Source organism: Podarcis muralis, chromosome 8 (genome assembly GCF_964188315.1).
Source record: "Podarcis muralis chromosome 8, rPodMur119.hap1.1, whole genome shotgun sequence".
NCBI classification, from domain to species: domain Eukaryota; kingdom Metazoa; phylum Chordata; class Lepidosauria; order Squamata; family Lacertidae; genus Podarcis; species Podarcis muralis.
The window spans coordinates 40029083-40049173 of NC_135662.1; the positions used below are offsets into that span (position 1 = coordinate 40029083).

General features: G+C 40.1%; 1 protein-coding gene across 3 annotated transcripts in view; it reads right to left on the reverse strand.

Moving 5' to 3' along the window:
- SNTG1 (syntrophin gamma 1) overlaps positions 1–20091 on the reverse strand; it is a 214089-nt gene that overhangs the window by 106954 nt on the left and 87044 nt on the right. The gene's annotated exons all lie outside the window — the stretch shown is intronic.

A 20091-nucleotide genomic window follows, 5' to 3' on the forward strand; every position in this document is an offset into this window, starting at 1 on the left:
CTGAAGTCTTGGATGCTTTGCATTTTAAAATATAATACTTAAATAACTTTCCCTGTTTGTATGGTAGGGATAGGAAAGGTTATACGAGTAGGATTTGATTCCACCTACAGTCATAACACGGTAATAAAGAACAAGTCTACACTGAGCACGAGGTATGAATTTCATTTAAAAATGTAGTTATAGAAAGCAAATAGAGTTTTTTAAACTACTAGAATCACATTATGATTATCCTAGAAAAGTACTAAGCACTATGTCAAAAAGAAGAGGTCAAATGGAATGAACAGCAGGGCGACCCAGATATACATTTGAATTTTCACCCATGCAAGGAAATTTTATGGTGCTCTTCTCTTTGATCTTCCTAGTGGGTTCATTTTCAAAACAAAGTTTAAGATGCAATGAAATGTCTCATTATAAGGAGATGCCCAGCCAGCCACACGCTACACTGGGGTAGCCAATGCAGTGCCTTTATCCTTGACTCTTGACCATGCTGGCTGGGGCTGATGGGAGTTGAACTCCATGGGCACCACGTTGGTGATATCCGTTCTATATAGTACCCATTTCTCAGAACCCCCCTGCCAGAAACACAGAAGGGTAAACAGCTGATAGACGATTGGCAGGAGATTCGAGATTCACCCTCTTCCCCCATAAGTAGATCCCGGCTTGTGTGGCATATTGCAAAAAATGAACTCCCGTATCTTACCGTGAAGCATAGAAATGTATGTATCCCTAGCTGTGTCTATGTAGCAGTGCTAGGTGTGTCTCTGTGCTAGGTGTGTGTCTGTGTCTCTCTCTCTGTTCATGTTATGCATGTCTGCCTTGCCCTCTACCCCACCAGCTCCAGTGACCACCAACTACCATTGATGGATAGCTAGGAATGATCTGATAAGTCTAATAATAAAAAGTATCTAGAAGGTTAATGCCATGGAATTTCAACATCTGAATATTGATAGAGATGAACAATTAGAATCATAGAATCATATTGGTGAGACAAAAGGTGCTAGTGTAGCTGTGTGTTGTGGTTGCTGATGTGTTGGAGCAGAAGTTTGTCTTGCTTGAAAAAACATGTTCAACACCTCAAATACGGTAATTCCACATCAAGTTGATTCTGGGTAGATTTCCCATTTTGATCCTAAAAGTTCATTGTTATGTCATTGATAATTTGAGACTTTGCCCACCCTACTAATTTCAAAAAAAAAAAAAAAAAAAATTCAAAAAAAAATTACAGGTTTTAGTTTAAATATAGACTGAAATGTTTTATGTACAATGCACTGCTTTAATATGAAAGTTACGCAGTCTATTAAATTGATGCTTTTATTAATGTTGCCTCACTTCTTTCTGCCATCTCTTTTGTTCACATTTCACAGAACCCTGTCAAGACGATCCAGATGAAGCAAAATTAGGATTCTTCTGGGACTCTTCTGTATAAAATATTGTTAAACACAGTGTTAGGATGAATCCATATTCCCTTCTGGTATGAAAGGAAGCAGTTGTGATTCCATACTGTCCTACCTGCATCCTTAGAGTCCATAAAAATGGTATGTGACCAAATGAAGGACAGAAGCACTATGTAGATACTGCACCATTGTTATTTTATATTGCCACTTTTTGAAAGGAGATTGGAGAGAGGCTAAAAATGAATTCTTTGCATCAGTCTTCACACTGGGAAGCACTGTTACCTGTCTTCTGGGATGTGTGTGTTTGTTTTTTGTGTGTGTGTGTGTGTGTGTGTGTGTGTGTGTGTGTGCCTACCACCCACACAGTAAAGTGACCTCTTCCTGGAAACAACTGAGTGATGCCCTGGGAATATGCCTGAACTGCATGTAACACACAAATGTATTATCCAAACCAAAACTATATTGAATAAAACATTCATTTATTGCAAGAAATAAATGAAATAAAGATATCTAAAAATCACAGTGCAATTAATGAATATTTGGTGCATTGTAGCATATATATGGGATCACAGGGATATTTTAATATTGTGACACATTTATACCTGTATAGAAACAATGATCCCTATGCTATGAGAAGAAATTTGAGAGTGGTAAGAGCACAACACTGTGATTTTCAAATTCCCAGAGAGAGTGAGAGATTACAAAGATTACCTATCCTGGCTCAGGGCTGAGCTGTTTCACACAGCTGTGTGAATATGGGTTTGGGAAGGAGCTCTTGACCAGGAGTAGCAATGGGTTATCTCTGCCCCCAACAGTTGTTACTGAGCCCACAGAGTCCCTTTCCAGGATTGAGGTCCAGAGTCCAATGCTGTACTAAAGGTGTTCTTTGGGAGCATAGGTAGGTATGGATTCACACTGGAGCTCAATAAAAGCCATTCAATTTCTCAAAATGTGGTCTTAAGTGCATTTTCTCTCACAGACAGGTGAAAAAAGAGGGGTTTGGGTGACATGAAAAGGAGATAAATGCATCTGAACCATTTTTGCACATGAAACTGTTGGCAGAAATCTTGGTAGGACAGGGAATGGATTTTCATCAGTATGCTGCTGCTGAGCTTTATATTTCCTTTCTAGTATATTCTGGGGTGGCCATGGAAGTTCTCAGTGTCTGGAGTTAGCAACAGGATCAGTGAGTGAGTCATTAAATCTGGATAAAAGAGAGGTGCTCTTGGTTAGGAGGTCTGCAGGTCCCAAAATGGGACAAACCCCCCCCCCCCAGTGTACAAGGTTCTTGATCTTAGGGAGACTTCTAATCACATTCAGCTAAACACAGTTAGGATACCCATTCAGACATTTGTGCTTTTTATTGTGGGTAGGGCTAGCCTGTTTGCCCCTTCTCACTTTCACTCCACAGATGTTCATATAATCACCTGCATAGGCCTGGAGAAGAGCAAGTACGATGAAGGAAAACAACTGATCATGGTTTCTAGAAATGGAAATCCTGTCTCACCAGCCTTTTGACGTACTGTATCAGCACCAATAGGCCTAGTCCTATTGGTCCATCTAGGTCAGTATTGCCAACACTGACAGGAAATAGCTCTCCAGGATTTTAGGCAGGATTCTCTCCTAGCCATACCTGGCGACACAAGGGTTGGAACTGAGACCTTCTGCAAGCAAATCAGATGCTCTGCCACTGAGCTGCCTCCCTTCCACAATCATGCAGATATTGGTGGCCCAGGAGACATGTTATATACATGGGTTACAAACAAGTTTTTTATGCAAGTTTCAGTGGCTCCTAGGTAAATTTAGCAGTCACCGAATAAGAGGACAAATCCTATTATGTACCAGTAAATGGTAAAAGAAGAAAAAGCAGATAAAAACACAAATGGATAATGAGGGAAAATAAGCAGCAGTTTCTCTGAGGGGTCTGTATTAGGTTGAGTACTGTTCAAGTTATTCATGCAAATGAGCCATAAGGAAGCCAATCTGAGGATGAAACCACTTTATTCAGGATGGTGAAATGGTAAAAAGACTGAAAATTTTCAGAAAGCTCTCTCCAGACTGGGTGAATGACATTAACAAATAAGCAAATAAGATTCTGGGTGCTGATGTTTTTAAAAGTGCCATTTGGCACACATTGGGAGGGACATCTAACCTATCATAACCTCATAGGGTTTGAATTAGCTATGCCTATTATCTTGGAAATAGAGAAATAGCAACTCAGTGTGCAGTAGCAGCAAACCCATCAAACTAAATGTAGGAAGTTATTGTAAAAGTTACCGAAAACAGAATGGTCAGTAATATACATGAATCTGTATGGTGTGGACACATTTGGAGTAGTGCATAGAGTTCTCAGAGCATCATAGCACTGCAAAGGGTCATATAAGAGAATGGGGTAACTTAATGCCAGCTGTGTTAAAGCTGCATAAATTATGCTGGTTTCCTATAGTCTGTATTGCTCTGTTAGCAAGACAATTGCAATGACAAGCAGCAGGTAGAGGCTGCCGCCTATGGACAAATGTATTTTGCGAACCTATGTGGGACTTCAGAGTCAAGGCTCAAATGGGCCTGTTTCTGAGGTTTACCAAAATTGGATGAGCACCCCTATTTAAAGTCCTATATAATATAGTATCCATGCAATGTAGAATATGAGTGGGACTGGAAAGCTATTTGCTTGCAGGGGAGGGAAAGTTTAATTTCAGACCATTTCTCTTTAGATAATTTCCTCTTTCTTAACATGTATGACCCCAATATTGCTAGGAATAAAGCAGTCCAGAATGAGAAAGCAGTGCTAGCTTCCTTTCTGTTAATTCAGCATGAGGTTGTTGTGGTCTCTCTCAACTAAATGTTTTCTTGATGTTTTATTTATTTATTGGAACAAAGCCTTGAATTTAATTTCCTGTCAGGCAGCATTTCAGAGCTGCAAGCCTCATCCATACTACATGAAAGAGCATGGCTGGGTTTCGGGTGGCAGCTTCCCTGGGCATTTAGTCTTGCAGTCAAATAAGTAGCAGACTGCAATGCCATGCAGCTAGCTCCCTGTCAGCTGTAAAGCTTTGAAGTAAATGAAAGGATTTCTTCCTCTTTGCTTCTGCTCTTATATACCTCAACTTACAAGCAGTGAAGTCTGATATCATGGAGCAATTCCATCTTCATCACATCAATCATACTAAAATACCTAGTGGGAAGGTAGGTTTATTATGAAGCCAATATAAAATTGGCAATTACTAATAGCTCAGCCTTTAATGTGATATAGGTAAAGACAGGACCCAAGCTACTGATGGGAACTGAAATTTTATTTAATCTACTCAATTTCCCTCTGTAGGCTCAAACCTGTGTCCAAGGCAAATTCAGATGAGGACGTTTTTCAACTCTTTCATTAGACAAATGAAATAACATAAAGGGGATGTTAAAACTCTCTAGATTGTACAGATATATTTGTTATTTAGTAAACTCCAAAAATGCATTCAGTCTCTTGGGTAAGAGATACATAGTAAGACAGTCCCCTGCTTTGAAGAATGGGCAATTGAGAGGCAGTGAAATCTCAATTCACTTTGCAGTGACTAACTGCTGGGCTTCCATAGAACCTCACAGTTCCTGGATTGAAAGATTTCAACACATGCTGTTAACTGCAAAATGGTAGCACACAGAGAAGAAAAAAGTCCACTGGCAGACTCAGGAAAGGATTTAACTGACAGGTTTAAAAAGGACAAGTTTTAGACTCCACAAGCAGGCAAAAGAATATGCCTCATTTTTAGAAGCAAAACAAAAAGCACCTTAATTTTTTTTTTGTTTGTTTTACAGACTATTTTAAAGGATCTAGTGCTGGTTCCTTAAGACGCATCTTTTTTATCCCCTCAATTTTTCGGTTTTCTTTTTCTATTAAGACAAGCTTGCACAAGCAGAAGGTTGATTGCCCCTTCCTCCCTACTGCAGCCTCTTGCCCTACAAAAACCCACCCCTAAGGGTCAGAGGACCCTATGACACAGTATGGAAATGACAGGCAAAGGCACAGAGTGAGCAGCTTTCCAAGACCTGCAAGCCAGTGATGTGAGGCAGAAAATTTTCCAGGGCTTTATTTCCCCACGGAAAATTTTCTGTTTTATAAGTTCATTAGTAGCAATGGATGGGTGCTGAAAACACTGTATTAGGCAAGCTTGGCTGTTTCAAAGTGTTTATTAAATAGAAATAAAATTAACATGTTATATTAGACCACTCTCCAGGATCTGATGCAGTGCAAATGTAAACCCATGAACAAACCATGGTTACAGCTTGTGGTATGTCTTGAAACAAACCATGAACCTGGGTTTGGACAATCTGCCAAACCAAACCAATGTTTTGCTCACAGCAGCAGAGGGACTCAATGAGGAGCAAAGTAGCCACAATCTCCTCACACTCATGTCTTCATGCTAAGCCATGGTTTATCGTAGCACTACATACAAAGCACCTATAAGCAGTGAATTCAGTTGGTTAAAAAAAACAGCTCTGGCTATGACAGCCACCTGTTGAATGGAAAGTGATGTGAAATCGAGAAGGACTCCAAGACTTCACAGTTCTTCAGATTGGGAAATCATAACCCTATCAAAATTACAGCCTGGGGGCAAAACACCAATGTTCACCTCTGACTTCTCACCAGTATCCTCCATTTGCACTGATGCAGGATAGATAAACTTCACTGAGAGGGATCATGGAACCACCTGTTTTGCATGCAGGAAATCCAGGCCCTGGCACCTCCAGGAACTGCTGGGGAAACCCTCTTTCTGAAATCCTGGAGAGCTTCTACCAGTCAGTATGACAACACTGAGCAAGATGGACCAATGGTTTGCCTCAGTATATGGTAACTAGGAAGACCAACGGTCTGATTCAGCAAGTTTCTGTAAACAGGCAGCTTCCTATGAACATATGACAGCAGCTCTGGGATGCTTTACTACCAACACAGACCTGGGAGCCATCAGCATACTCACGCCAAAATTATGGATAATCTCTCCTAGCACTTTCATGCAGATGTTCAAATAACATCTTTTTGATACATCTGAACACTACAACAGTGCTAAATTCTTAGCAGTTTTCAATGCAGCTTGGCTCAATATAGCTTTGCCCAGGAGCAGTCAGATAATATGGGGGTGTCTCACATTCTCTTATGCTAATTTCTACCTAACAGGCTTCATCTGGTTTTGCAAGTCGAGTTCTCAGTAACCGAGCTGTGTGAATGTAGCTGCCAAGCAAATTGTTCCTGTTGCTGAGAATTGTCCTCTTGCCCCAGTCACTTCCTCCTAAGTGGCTAATTAACCTCCAGATGCACCTGCTCCCACAGCTGAGCGCCCAGAGCCACAGGATGCTGGCAGCTCAATGCATGTCCTGCTGTTAAGACAACTCAGTGATGGCAGCAGCTTGCCTAGTCCTGATATGGCTCCACACCAGACCAAAGGAAGCATTCACTTGTGTTGATGCAATGGCCCATTACTCTGAATTCTCATTTACAAGGAAGGAGCTCAACTGACACAGCCAAGTTTCATGCGCTTACTGTTTAGTTACATATCGCACACAATCCCTTTCCTGCTTGAAATTGACTATTCATACTTTCAGTTATAAAAGAAACTGATAATAGGGGATTTGGATTGCTACCATGTACATCCTGGGATTTTGAACTGGGAAGTTTCATTTACTAATGATATTATCAAGTGGAGATCCAGGATTTACACCTCAAGCCAATCTTCTGTTTAATTAAGCATCAGGCCTTTTTATGTTATGAAATTTCCACACAGGCCAAATGGAGAAACGTATAATATGCCAATAATGGAAGTAGGTTTTACTTTAGTTGCTTGTAAGCCCTTCTTTTTGTTTATGAATTTTTTTGAAGACTCAAAATTCCCTGGCTCTCAGACTCTGCCCCTTTCTTTAAACTGCAATATGGGCAAAATACTAGCCTACTTTGGAGAACTGGTGCAAGGTTTACAACATGCATGAAAAGCAAGTAAGAAGAGCACTATGTAAATGAATATATGCACATGCTTAATATATTAAATCAGAGCCAGATTGCATACAAGAAGAAAACTGCTAAGAAATTCAGGCTTTGTAATACCTGCAATAATCTTCCGGTAGTATCCGTCTGCATTAGATATAGTATAAACACTAGCTTTTGGGTTCTAAAGTTCTCTTCTGCAAAAATAAAAACTGCAAACTGCATAACTGTGAGCACTTTTGGAGTGTGATGCTCTGTGCTCCATCTCTGAGCAGGATATTGGCACTGAAAAGCCATTTGGCACTGTCCATGCAGTGCAGAACTACAGCATACATGACTTCAGGTTCTGCATGGAAGGGATTTCACCACCCTCAGTAATCTTTGGCAGCACTGGATGCCAGAAGTCTAAATTTATTTTCATGTGCACAGATCCCACTCACTGGATTCTGAACAGAGAAGGGAACAAATTGAACCAACAATAGCTACAGGATTCTTGTCCAGGTCATGCTGCATTAGAAACAAAACAACTAATTTTCAGGACTGCAACAGTAGTTATTCTATAATTTCTTGGCATCATGAGAACCAAAGCTATTTTCAGACATTTCCACTGATGAGCACTAATGGCTTATCCTCAAAGGCCATATTTAATATGATGGTGCAAGTACTGGAGTGCAAAGTGCTCTCCTTTTCCTCCATCTGCATATCCTAAGAGACAAGGGTGATTACTACAGGCACAAAAATTAGACCTCATCCATGAATCACCAGCATTTAGGGCCAGGCATGATGATTCATGGTATCATCAAACGTGACACCACTCTTGCTTCATGTATCACCAGAGAAATCGCACATTGGTGCATACATCAGTTCTGCTGCACTGAAGATAGCCACTATCACTACTGCACAATCAATCTCAGATAAAAGTGAAGAAGTTAAAAAGCACTACAGGCATATTCCTGTTGCTATAAAACTTTTAGCATGGGTGGGGACCTCTTTGTCCCAGTGGGAGAGATCATTATCTGTTCTCATCCCATGAGTCAATTTTGACAGTTGGGAGGGACAATCCACAAATCAATCACCTGACATCATAAATGGCATCATATAGGATTTCCTGTTTCTACATAGTATATAGGGATAGGAAATCCCTACTGTGTCGGATACACAGTTTATAGCTAGTTGCCTCATTGATTTCCTCTCACTGCGATCATCTGTTTTAGAATTAAGGAATTGTACATCTAACTCCCACATTACAGCAAAACGTATTGCCCTTCAAGCAGCTGACAAATCCATCTATACCAGCTATCCTCAACCTTGGAGCCTAAGATGTTGTTGGACTACAACTCCCTGTTGGATAAAAGCAGCAATGCAAAAGCCAGCTGCAGGTGGCTGGAAAGCAAAACAGGATGTTGCTGTCTGGAACTGTACTGTTGGAGAAAAGGGGCAGTCTTTTCTCTGTACTGAGCACCGGATGTTAGCTCAGAGTATCATCTGACCTGTGCTGGAAGTGCAGGGGTGGAGTTAGTTGACTCTTCTAATGGAGTCTGAAGGGTGCAGTCACGATTCTATGTGCTGCTGAATGACAGGAATAAAACATGTAAATAGGACTCCTGTCTGTCTCATTTCCCCTCCCTGGGGGGGAAAGCTGGAAGAGAGAAGCAGAGGGTGTGTTCTTTCTCACGTCTAATGAGAAGAATCGCCGATATACAACCTAGTCTGCCGGGGGTCGCAGACGGAAGGTAAACAAGTGTCTCGCTCAGCTGCCTCGGGGGAGGCCAGGTACCTCTGACTGTGAGCTGAGATACTGACACTCCCATTATCCCTAGCTATCAGGACCAGTGGTCAGGTCATAACAAGTGATTAGAATTTGTTAGCCTGAGAAGTCTTCAAATCAAGAAGGGAAGACAGATGTGGTGGCCCAGGAATGGAGTGCACTGGCAGAAGGCTCCAGTGTATCTTAAGTTTAATAAGCTGAGACATGTATTTCCAAGCCAGGTCTTTAAAAAATAATAATCTGTGGAGTGTTATTTCATGTCAGAATGAGAGGAAAGAAAACAGTCTCCAGTTCATTAGAGCCACAGAAGGATTCTTTCTGATCTCCAACACAAAAGAAAATAATAAAGCAGCATCACTAAGAGCCAAGTTTCATCAATCAGGGGACCACTTATATCTTTGACACTGATTTCCCCCACATACCAACAGAGATGAGACTGGAGTGCCATCTCAAGAGTACTTAAAATGGAAATGTCTTTCCCTGAGCATCACCAGTTGGTCAGTGTTTTTCTGGGAATTGCTAAAAGGATCCTCATGGGGAAGAACAATACATTTTCCCTTCCCAAGGTGCAGACAGTAGGGCCAACTGATCTAAGGTTTCGGCTCTTTTCAGCTGTATGGCTTTCAAGAATATCAAAATGCTGGGCAGGGGCAGGAGTGAGAGTGAAAACATGCAATGCTCAGCAGGTTAAAAAAAAGATAAACATAAAACATGCAATACTCAGCAATATGACTGATGGAGCACAATCGAAAATAATGTTTGTTATGCATGATAATTCTGCATTTTAGAAAGCTAAGGAATTCTAAAAGAAGACAGAGAAGATGATGTTTCAGGGGAGTGAAACACCACTGAAGTAGTTGATCAAGACGCAAGTATGCTTTGGGGCAAAACAGAATTTGGCTTCCCATTCCCTATGAAAATAACCAATTCTATTCCATTAGAAACTGCACTTGTACACTTTCACCAGTGCTGGGGCATGACCCCTTGACCTCCCATTTGGATTACTACAACATGATCTACATGGGACTGCCTTTGAAGAGTGTTCGGAAGCTTCAGCTGGTCCGACTACCATGGCAAAACTGCTGGCTGGGGCTGGCTACAGGGAGCACGCTACTCCCTTGTTAACCTTGCTAGCTACAGGTCTGTTTCCAGGCACAATTAAAAATGTTAGTCATGACCTCTAGGGCCTAGGGCCTTGGCCACAGGCTCCTGAAAGATCTTATCTCCCTATGCAAACCTGCCTGGATGTTAAGATTCTTGGGTGACCAAGCACCTTTGCTCGTTCCCATCAACATTAGAGGCACAGTTGGTGTTGACACAAGAGACAGTGCCTTTTCTGGTGTATTTCTCTCTCCTAAAAGGTTAGGTTGAAGTCCTCTTTGTTACCCTGCTGGCAGAAGAAGACCTTTTGGAAAACTAAGGCTGAGATGATGCTTGCCACTGGCTTGCTTTCTGGGCAAACTGCATTTTAAATACTGGTTTTAAAGGAGTTTTGCTGTATTTTAACTATTGGTTTTTAACTAGTTCATTTATATTGCTCCATTATTGTTCATTTTATAATGGTGTTTTAAATGTGGTACGCTACTTTGAATCCCAGTCTGGGAGACAGGCAGGAAATCAATATGTTAAACCATCACCGCCATAACATCAATATTTTGTGGCTCAGAAGCAGGCAATAGTGCTCTTGCAAAGCAGGTCCCTTGCCCCAGTGCAACATGTGTCACTTGGCTTGACAGGAGTTACACAGGCAATCATGGGTAGGAAGAAAGGGAGTGCTGTAACCTCCTTTTACAGCATTGTAGTAGCTTTCTGGATCATTAGGAAGCTGATGTGCCCAGTACAAGTGCATGCCAACCATATTTAATGGTTGGCAAAGGGGAGTGACATTTTTTCCGGGCAAGCAATGCTGAGCCATCTGGTTGTGATCTACTTGCCAGGCATATGACTGGGCTTTAGCTAAAGCATCAAAAGTTGCAGCTTTTAACACCAAAGCTAAAGCAAGGAATAACATTATGGCTATTCAGTGATAAAATGTATTCCATTATTTTTCATTAAGACCCACCTTCCTGGAATTCAACCACTCTTATCTTGTTCCCAACAGTGATCAGCCATATATGCATCCAGAAAACTTGTGAAGAGGTTATGATGGAGATAACCATCTCCTGATTAAATTATTCAAGAGGTATACTGCATCTGTACATGGAGGTGCAATTCAACCACCATTACCAGCAACTGCTGATAGGCCTTATCTCTATGAATTTTTCAAAGGCTTTTTAAAAGCCATCTGTGCTAATAACCATCATACCCATATAGAACACCAAGGTGCCCCATTGAGCTGCATAACATATGATCTTAATTCAAATCCATCACTTGCTGCTTTCTAAACAACACCAAACCACAAAACATATACCAAGCTCTGGACTGAGTTAAAATCAATTGTTAGCTGCATAAAACATAAATTTAATGTAATGTGATTAGTGTGATTAATTCCTAAGTTTTTTAAAAAAATTAAACCATTAGAAAGCACATGTCTCGACTTCTCACAGTTTGTGAAATGGGCATAGCTATATTGGAATTCTTCTTTCTAAACATACTGCATGATTTTATATATAGAATAAAAGGTTTTTCTAACATATATTCTACATCAGTACAAAGAGGAAGTGATAAATTCACTGGTGTTTATAGAACTGCAAATATAATTAATAATATTCATTGGCTATTGTCCTTAAACTGTAGCTAATTACTCTTATGGTTGTATATGAGCATTCACTTTCAAGTTCCAAAACATAATAAATATACTCCATTTCCCCACAAAGGTCTAATCTTCTTGCCTTCCTCCCTTTATTATAACAAAATTAGCAAGCTTTCTCATACTTACAATAACCCAGATTCTCAATAGCCATTGAAGGATTAGCAGATTTGGAATCATATTCTATTTAAAACTAAACTAGCAATTGCCAGATTTCATAAGATCTAAATTATTAGTATTTATATACACTTAGTGATAGCTGGTTAACATGTTGACTTTGTAGGGCTGCTATTTTTAACCTTGCTGTTTTCAGCACAATAGGACTTGTACAAAATTTATTTGAGAAAGTATCATTACACAAGTGCAGAGTACCACTGTCTCTCCCCCTCCTATATATGTGAACTGTGCATCTATGGACAGGTAGTGGGCCCAAGTATGATGTTCAGACAATACTAACTCCATGCCTGTTTATTTGGAAATCAAGCAATACCAAATGACCTAAGTTTTTGAATCCATATACCATTCATACCTATACACCTGTGGCTAAAAACTAAACACACAAAACCTTTTAAAATCTTAGAATAACATGCTTCCAGTGCAGTTTTCCTCCCCACTGCCCCACCAAAAAAACTCCACCCCCAAAAATCAACTATTCATTTCCTAAAACACTTTTTTCTCTAAATTAAAAGAACAAAGTATTTCAACCAATAGACAAAGAAACACAGCAGAACATATTTGCAATGCATGGCTCAGTTGCAGCATTCATTGTGTGACCATAATAATAATAATAAGCAGCCACTGTTATACCTTAGGTCAGATAGAATATCTTCCAATTTTGTGGATGGATATGGAGTCATATCCAGGGAAGCATCGAGTACAAACTTTTGATTTTAGAAATTCACTGAAAACTCACACAAGAGAATCTGTGTAGCTTCACAGTTAACGCAATAGTTCATTCCACTTCACAACACCGTAAAACATGAGTGGACCAAAATCTCACATTAAACCCCAGACTTTGCCATTGTAATAGTCAAACATGGAAACCCTCTCCTACTCTCAAAGTGAAAGGTAAATGTCTCACCCCCTTCCCCACAACTGCACAACATGATGCAACGGTGGCTTTCTTGTTAACAGAGAGATAATAGGCATGGCAAGGTATACTCAGGACCAGCAGCCCCTGTTAACTAAACAATGGAAACAAAACAAAACAACCTAATTGCTGAGGGAAAGAACCACAGAATGATGAAAATTCATGAACTTTTGACAGAGAAAAGACCAGCATCTGTTGGCAGAGGAAAACAAAACTCCTAGGACTCAGCTAGATGGGTAAAGAAAAACTGTTTTATATGCATTGTATATGAAATATAACATTGTGCTATCCGATGGTGATGTGGAGTCCCATTTTTCTCTGCCTGTTCTCCCTGTTTAAATTTGCAGCACTTTAAACTGAAACGCTTCTTTTATGTTTCTAGATCCATCCCTACTAACCGAAGAGGTTTTGTACGCAAGAGGAGCTAGGAAACAGGGAACCAAGAGGAGGAGGAAGACTTGCTTGCCACAGTATGTGCTCCATAAGCTTAGAAAACAAAGATAAAGGCCAGGAAGCCTAAGCAACAAGCAAGAAGGGCCAATCAGGCTTTATGGGAAAATGCAGATTTTCTGCACAAGGCATGGGTCAACTGGAAGTGATTTTCTACTGCTGGGACATAAAGGAACAGAGGATGACTGGACATCACATAGCAATTAAAAATAAATGGTTAATAGCCTGAAGGTTTCTATCTGCACACCTCCACTACAACCAATCCCTTACAGCAGGCATGGCCAAACTTGGGCCTCCAGATGTTTTGGGACTACAACTACCATCATCCCTAGCTAACAGTACCAGTGGTCAGGGATGATGGGAATTTTATTCCCAAAACATCTGGAGGGCCAAGTTTGGCCATGCCTGCCTTACAGTACTGAACAAATATAAATAAAAACCAACTTAGACAAGTATTGTTTTGAGAGAGAGGAAGAAAGAGAATTAAATCAAGAACACAGTGAAATATTTTTACCTGACTGAAACTCCCTCTCCCAATATTCTTGAGTAAAATTTATTTGTAGAAAAAATATTAATAAAATGCATATTATATAGACATAATTAGATTTTTACCAGCTTTCTAGAGGCCAATAAATCAAAAAAATTCTCTGTCAAGACAGTTATCATTAAATACAGTTTGATTAGCACCGTCAAGTGGCCTTTTAACTAGGGATCTGCATAAGCATATGTTTCTTCAAATGATCTACAGATGCATCAACAGTCAAAGTGCTACCCGATTAAACAAGAAATTGAACCATATGCCTGTCCATTCTGCACCAGACAGAAATGGCATGTAGTTCACTTTGCAACTGCCCTGGATGTTCCGAAGACAACACAATACATTTGCACTTCACTTAAAACAAGAACACTATTATGCAAGCTTTTGAATTTTCAGATCTGCCGCGAAGGGTGACCAGTCTGGGTCACATGGGGCTTCACTGTAGCAGAATGCCATTTCCACATTTCTTTCCCAAATGGTAGAATATGCACATGGTTAGCAATATTAATGGGAGCAATGGGCAAACAGTTTTGTGCTTGCCCCCCAAATTCATTATGCACTTTGAGCAATAAAGTTGAATGCTCGGAAATGCTGGTGGGAGCTTCTCCAAGCACTGATATGATGGTGAGAGGGTACCATGACTGTCCTCCTTTCTACTGCTCCTTCTCCCTCACCCAAGAGCAGAAGAGACATCCTCTCTGGTGGGAAAGGATACTTTCCAAACATTTTTTCCCCTACAGGGACTGATTGATAGGCCCCTATGGAGTGGTGTTGTGTTTGGACATTCTTCTGCCTGCTCCCCACTGTCCCTCACTCAACCTCTTTTTCTACCCCGGAGGAGGCAACTTGCAGAGAAGAACTGGACAAGTGTGAGCAGAACTGAGCTTGGGTCACAGCAGCAATGCAAGCTGGGGTGCTGGCACAGTTGAGCACTCCTGTACTGAATGCTTGCTAGATGCCTAATTAATAGTCCAACTGTCCTTTCCTTCACTCATCCAAGTTTTGTTTCATCATGGCTTTCTTTAACTCAAATGTTTCACATACAGGAGAGCAGGAATGACAAATGATAAGAAAATCCCAAGTCAAATGTCAGGTGTGCTTAAGAATGGGATTTCTGAGTCATGCACTTATCTTAAACTGCCTATCCTTGATTTTTAATGACCTTAAACTCGGTTAAGCTGTTCCTATTCCTCCAAATGAGTTAAGAAAAATATAAGTATTAATATGAAGTGGACGCCAGTCCACAAAAGCTAATAGGGTTGTCAGTCTTTAAGCTGTCATATAATCATTTGTTGATCTATGAACATACTTGAAAACTTCTCATTCTATTACTTTTTTCCTGCTAATACAACTCTAAAAAGGAACATATTTGTACTGTTTTAAATTGTTGAAGAGTGTTACATCAGGAGTTTACCAGACTTACTTTAAAGAAGTTTACAGTCCTTAAGAAAGTTAAAATATGCCCTCATTATGTCACATCAAACTATACAAAGAAAATGTAACAAGACATCATCATAGAATATTTTAGATAGTTTTAAACCAACAATCCCAGGCTGGCATTATCTTTGTGAAGAAATATCTGACCATTTAAATTAAAAAAATACACACACAACAGAACAGCACAGACTCTGAAAAGCTACCTAGAAAGATAACCTGTTATTTAAGGAACACACACACCAGTCTGTATCATTCGGAAGGTGGTGGGTGATGCTTCTTTTGAAGTTTTTAAACCAAGGATGGATGGTCATCTGTCAGTGATTCCCGCATTGCAGGGGGCTGGACTAGATGGCCCTTGGGTTCTCTTCCAACTCTATGATTCTATCATCCTACGATCTTTCCTTATGGTTTGCACTATTTCCTCAAACCCCACCATTCCCCACCAGCTCATAGGTAAAATCACTGCCTAGTCACTAGCTGTGGTTTTCTTCTGTGCATGCCAAACAATATTTTATTTTCAAAATATCTCTTTTAAGAAGAGAATAAAACATTATGCTAATACTGAAAATGGCTTTTTCTTCTCACTGACTGTCTCATAGCCTTTAGACACTGATATTTACTGTAAAACATAACAAGTGGGTATAACATAAATTTACCATCCTGTGAATACAGTTAATTTAATAAGAAGATGATGAGAGGTCAGTTAAGCATCTGCCATTGGCAGTTTCAATTTCAGCCATAAAGCTAGTCTGCAAAGAAAAACCTCTGAATTGTGAAACTGAGAGGACCTAGAAGCTTTTCTGTACAATAAAAACATAGGCTCATACTGAAAGGTCAACTTCTATCATCAAGCCAGACATCTCCGTCTCAACACTTGCAGCTAATTGTGACATGAAAGACGAGCTTCCTGATCCTAACCATGTTTAGAAGAAGAGTACTTAACTGCACACTGGCTCAGGTTCAGACAATCTTATCAACCATTCATATAAACCATGGTTTAGGAAACTGGAATGAACAATGGGAAAGAATGCTTCAAGCCTAACACCTCTTCCATTGCATGCCAGATTCCTGGTTTGAATTAAACAAGAAATCCAATCTTCGGGTGATTAAGTCAGGTATGAATGGCCATAGAGATGCCCAGCTTCTCCAGCGAAGGACACGTCTGACAAACCAGATGTGCCAAGGCTGGTAAGCAGTGCAGCCCAGTGCTACCTGGCCATCTAGGCTAAATGTAGATGTTTCTGAAAGCTGCAAATGTGATTGTCAAGGAAGTGTGCAACTCCATCTTAACCGGTCAAACAGCTATTCCCAAGACTGCCAGAACCCTTCAACAAAAGTGCCTCCGCCTTGTCTGAATTAGGCATCAGTGTTTTCACCCCCATCCACTTTAAAACTGGCATCAAATACCAATTTAGAACTTCCTACCTCACCAGAATTAGAAAATGTAAGCAACAACCACCCTGTGATCCTCAGATAACGGACAGTACAGTGGTACCTCAGGTTACAGACGCTTCAGGTTACAGACTCTGCTAACCCAGAAATAGTACCTCAGGTTAAGAACTTTGCTTCAGGATGAGAACAGAAATCACGCGGCAGTGGCGGAGCAGTGGGCAGCGGGAGGCCCCATTAGCTAAAGTGGTACCTAAGGTTAAGAACAGTTTCAGGTTAAGAACGGACCTCCAGAACGAATTAAGTTCTTAACCAGAGGTACCACTGTATAGAAATTTAATAAAGAAATAACTACACCTGAGTATCATATGCACATTTACGATAGCCTAGTCTCCTTACCCAGCAGCTTTATCTACATTCAGAACAGTATGGGAAACAAGATAGAGACAAAATGAAATCTTTTGCCTTAAAGGCCCAGGGTGGATAGATAACATATTTCTGAGCATGTAGTTCAGCACACTGAATATGTGATTGTTTGGGTTTCATGCAAACGTCATTGAATTTGAAGTTTATAGGAAGGAGAATTACAAATTCAATATCTACATCAGACACTGTGAAGGCATGGTCATGGTAGCCTGACAGGAGCAAAACTTTTGACATGAGCAAAACTTTTGACGTGAACAAACACAGACTGACATGAGCAAAGCTTTTCTCTGAATCTCTATGAAGTTTATGCTTATGTCTGTGGATAACAAAAAATAGAGAGACGGGTGAAATCTGCAACTTCATGTCTAGATTGGAGAGGTGAGCAATTGGAATTGGAAGAAAATTAAGAAAGGTCATGCAGAGACAGCAGAATTTGGAGGAAGCAAAAGAAGAAGTGTGATATATATGGCGTAGATGCCAAGAGAACAATGAGGGGATGTTCAACCTGGGTAACAAATGGGTAATAATAAAATAAGCTAAAAATCACAGCTTTGGTCCATCTTTTAAGGGAGCCTTGCTCTTTTCACCCAGGTGCTTACAAATACATTTTATGCAGGTATCGCACCAGGTAGGTATCAGATAAATAATGTAAGCATATCATTAAGTTATTGGCCAATTTTTGCAAGCACAGAAGATGGAAGATAGAAAGGGGAGTTATAAAACAAAGATACATTTTGTTAAATGAATAAAACGAATAAGCAGTTCAGCCGCAGTGAGCCATCTTTGAACAGTAATTATATCTACTACTGTGGCCAAAGTCTTGTGACAATTTGTTGTGACTGAAGCCTTGTGGGCATTTGCCTTGCTTTGCGCTTAACAAGCTTGAGTTGCACCTTTTCCCCTTTTGTAGTCTGAATTTCTGTTCCTGCTTACATGGTCTACAGAACCCTGGCAAACCCTCTCACTGTGCTTACAAGGTGTTCTTAAGTAATCCAACTCAATCAGGCTCAAAGTGTTTTGTGTCTTTCTGGGAGCTATCAAAGCTTTTAGGTTTGGATTCAGTATGTTGGAAGAACATCTATTCTCTTATTTCCAGTGATGTTAGAATCACAATGTATCTTCTGGTCAGCAGAAACTTTGGTATCTGAATCTGACTAGAAGATTAAAAGGATTTTACACTGAAAGGGAAACTGCAAAGAGGTTTAACAAAAGTATTATTTTTCAGTTTATTTTTCAGAGCATGTTTTGCATTTGATTGAGCAATGGTGTTAATGCTGAAGTAACTCACAGGGTAATCCTATAACAAGATCCGCCAAGATGAGCAACTTAGGATACAGTGGATCTCTAGTTTAGCCGGCTCAGCCAGCATTAAGTCCCCAAGCCCAGCTCAGCCTTGTTTTTATTTTGGCTTTCAGTTAGTGTTAGTTGCATTGTTCAAATACAATAAATAATAAGTTTATCAGTCACCCCACGGAGTACATGGAGCCTCCATAGGTTCCCAAGTACATCACACATTTAATGTATTTTTTTTAAAAAAAACTTTATATAAATTCTAAAAAAGCAGCACTTTAACTTTAGCAAAGAGTTACACGTACAATAATTCTTGCCCTAAAAAACACAATTATTTTCCATTCACTGAGATGTTGTCTGTGCTTTTAATTACAGTACAGTACACCTCGTACAATTGGTACTATGCCCTGGAGGCTAAAGTGCCATATTAGTTTCAGTCATCCATCTTTCATTTAATTTTCTTTTTCAACACAGACAGCAGCATTTGTCGGAAGGAATCCTGCTTGGGATTTTATCTTTTTTTATTATTTATTGCAACAGAAGTGGCTCTGATGCATTCAAGGGTGGTTCCACCCACACTTCGGCAAGCTAGCTAGGAGTTTTCATCTCCTTTACCAAGTGACACAGGAAATTAGCTAGCAGAGTAGCAATCTTATTTAAGCTTTCTCCATGTGTCTTTCTCCATGAATAATTTCCCTACCTCCAAACCATATGGCTCTTGAGATAAGCAACCAATTGAAAACTTCATTATTAAACACAGGAATTGCCATACTGGGCAAGATAACTGGTTCATTTAGTCAGGATCCTGTCACTAAGTACAAACTGTACTACAGCCTTCAAGGGGGGGGGGGGAATCCACTAGCATCCCCTCCCCATCACAATCAATCAAGCAAAATAAATTGACATAAGCAATTGGCCGTTGGCTGCTTTTGCTCACGTTGCCCAACACCACATTGTTGACATTTCGGTACTCAAAACAAAGCAACAAATCTGCTTGGTTTCTCACGTGGAATAGTTATTAATATTAATCTCAGTTAAAATTACTGCTTTAGTTAAATGCCTGGTTATCTGAATGGCTTGAAAAAAGGCTGCTTGGCTAGCATTGACCTGTAGGGCCTTTTCAGTGGCGGTTTGTGGATTGCCCTCCCTCGTGAGGTGTGCCTGCCACCCTCTTCACTGACTGGCAGTATAAACTGAAAAACATTCCTCTTTACCCAGGCACGTGATGGATGAAAAGCACTGTTCCTTCCAACCCTGAGATGACTGTTTTTAGAACTGTTTTCAGCTGTTTTTAAATACACATATATATGTCTTATTGATGGGTTTGCTGCCCTGGGCTCCATTGAGAGAAAGGATGGGATATAAATTGAATGAATGAATGAATGCATGCATCTGGCTCAAACTGTACTTTATATATATTCCTGTTAAAAATAAAGGCCAACATTCAAAATTGGCATTATGTGCTGTAGATGCTTGTCAGCAATCACCGATAATGCTAACATTTCCCAACTCTGGACTTTCAGTGTAGCATACGTCATTTTTGCTTCTGTGTCTACCTCATATACCTCCATTGAATAATCCAATCCAAAATCTTGAGACAT